We start from the raw sequence: 2,994 nt of genomic DNA, 5'->3' as shown, positions 1-2,994 counted from the left end.
ACATGATAGGACCCATCCAAAGTGTGCCTGTGTGAGCCTATGTGTTTAATTTTATTATAGATGCATATAGGTTGTTGTTGCTTGTTGACCGAGATTTTCGGCAACTATTAAAATATGATTATAATAAAGAGCTGTAAGAAAGTGAGATGAAGATTTTTACGTGGTTGGGGCGTTAATGAGCCTTAGTCCACGAGTCTTTGTTATTAATGGATGTATTTAATAGAGATTCCACACTAGAGAGAATGTTTTCCTCATAAATACAAAGAATGTTCTTGGTGAGTATTTTCTCTTCTTGCTCTTATGCAACCCAAGATTCTCGACCCCATTAAATGAGCTTTGAGGGGGTATTTATAGTGTTTTGGTGGGGTAATCCCTAGAATTGTTCTTACACATGTATCTGTAAGTATCCATAAAGTTGGGTATTTCCAATGAATATACCATGGGTGATGCATGGTCAAATCCCTAGGTGCTGTAGGGTTTTTATGAGGAATGTCCTTTTTGCCTTGTGACTTACGTGACTCTTCGTAGAGTAGCCGTCGTTAGACTTAAATGATCATTACTGTAGCGCTGCTGTTTGGGGGTTGTGCCGTCAGACTTTATTGCGTGTTACAGTCCCAACACGCTTCCTCCCATGCGGCATTAAATGCGACTTGATTGCTCAGGAGAGGCCTGACATATCCCGGAGAGGCTTCATGCTATGCGAGCTTCCGGGAGTACCTTGTATTCCGGGTGCCTCCTCCGGGACCCCTGCCTATGGTGCTTCCTTGTGGCGTACAAAGACTTATCAAATATTCGCAAGTTATCTGATCCACGTGTCCCATTTTGACTGGTCCACGTATTTTGGGCGAATTCAGGGGCAACATTTACCCCCCAAGCCTTGTTTACTTGGAAAAAATAAACCAAGGCTTGCTTAAGTGCCTCCGGTCGACTCCTCGTTTCCCTGGCTCAAGCCTAGAGCGCGTGGGGGCACATTTAATGATGACATTTAATGCAGCGATTTGCCTTTTGCAGGAATGTCTCCGGCCGCCTCCTCGGTCTTCTAACACGAGCTTGGGGCGCGTGAAGGTGTGTCTAATGATGGCATTGAATGCAGCGATTCGCTTTTGCAGAGGTCGATTCGTTTCACGCCCTTTGATTGATGCGGCGGATTAATGGTGTCAGACGGATACTCAAACGTTTCCACCGCCTTTATGGCAGATTGATCTGATCCGTTGATTTTCGGGAATTTGAATCGTGCATCTCCCCCACCGTGCGATTGGTAGGTGATGACGCCTGTTCCTCATGCGTTTTTGCCTATAAAAGCCACCACCCTTCCTTCATTTCGGTTACTTTCCATTCCTTGCCATTTCTGCTCGAATTTCCCAGAGAGAAAATTCCTCAAAGTAGCACGAACTGTCTTAGCACTTAGACACTTCTTTCAGTTTTCCAGTGTTTGCCTTTGCCAGTTCTTCTCAACTTTCACTCGACCACATTCAGTACCCCCAGTTCAACGATCTACTGTAAGTCTCTTGCATCCTTAGATAATAACATGCTTTCATTTACTTCGTTCGTTTTCTGGGTTTGTACTTAGAGACTTCTGGGTGTGTGAGTGTTTAAGTTCTTCGAGTGTTATGCTTTATGCCTACTGCTTTAGTTGTAGGATCGTCATCATCATGCCTCTGTTATAATGTGCATTATTGTTGAAGAGAGCCATGTGTTCTTCGTTCAACAACCGCTTAGGGCATAGAATGGTTTTTTTTTTTTTTTTTTTATTTGACTCTGTAAAACCATTTTCTGCGATTTCACTGCACCCGACACTTGTTCAGGGAATCTCTCTAGGGTTTCCCATGTGACACGTGTCCGGAGGGGGCCTCTTTCCAGCGGTTAGGGGACCCCCACTCCCTTTTTCTTGATTTAGGGTTTGGTATGGGACCTAACTGCTGGAATTTTCTTTTTCCCTTTTTGTTTTTCACAGAACACAAAATGTCTGCTTCTGGCTCAAAATCTTCGAAGAAGAGTTGGAAAAGCATGGCCACGTTGGAGGAGGTTTCCCTGGGGCCTGTTGCCCAGGAGGGGTACAAATCCCGACCGACCGGGTGGGAAGCGGCTGAGCTTCGATCCACCCTGACTTGTCCTCACCAGCTGGAGAATATTATTGAAGTTGCTGGGATCAAACCCTCCACCTCAGGGACCTATCACCGGCCTCCTCGTGACTCGGAGACGCCTAATCATAACTATGATGGCTTCGGGGCTTGGAGTCAGACTCATTTGATGGCCGGTGCCATGCTCCCGCTCCAAGATTATTTTGTTAATTTCCTTGTATTTGTCGGCCTTGCGCCATACCAACTCATTCCTCAAGCTTACCGCCTGCTCTCAGGCTTATTTATTTTTTATACCGCCCGCGGCTGGGGGTCTCCCAGCCCCGCGGAAATTTTATATTTTTACGAACTTGTATCCGTCCCCAAGAAAGGGGACAAACTTAAGGATGGTTTTTATGGGTTCCGGATCCACCCTGCTAACGAGGGGGTGGTTCCGTATAATAGGCAGACTCACGTTAAGGAGTACCGCCACCGCTTTTTCTTCTCCTCCGGGTTTAGGGTCGTGGACCACGCGGAGCTCCTCACGGAGTGGGTGCAGATCCCACCTTACCAGCGGACGCCTCCTACTCAGGCTTTCCTCCGAAGGGCCCAAGCCTTTGCCTCCTACGACCGCGCCGATCTTGATGCCGGGGGCCTAGTCACCACGGAGAATTGTAGGAAGGCCAAATTGATCCTTTCTCACCAATCCGTGGAGGACTCCAACCTTTCACGGGTCATCTGCCCCAACGTGAGGGCGCCGGTTGCGGAGAAGGCCTTCTGAGACGAGCTCATTGCCACGGCAGAGAAGAAGTACCAAGATTATCTCTACCGGAAGGCCCAGGAGAAAGCATACTCTCAGGCCCAGGCTGCCTCTGGGAGAGGACTTCGTGTGGGGAGTCCGGTGGTGCGAAGGAGCCAAGCCATTGCCGGGAAGTCC

Source organism: Cannabis sativa, chromosome 2 (genome assembly GCF_029168945.1).
Source record: "Cannabis sativa cultivar Pink pepper isolate KNU-18-1 chromosome 2, ASM2916894v1, whole genome shotgun sequence".
Classification (NCBI taxonomy): Eukaryota; Viridiplantae; Streptophyta; class Magnoliopsida; order Rosales; family Cannabaceae; genus Cannabis; species Cannabis sativa.
This window is presented reverse-complemented; position numbering follows the sequence as displayed.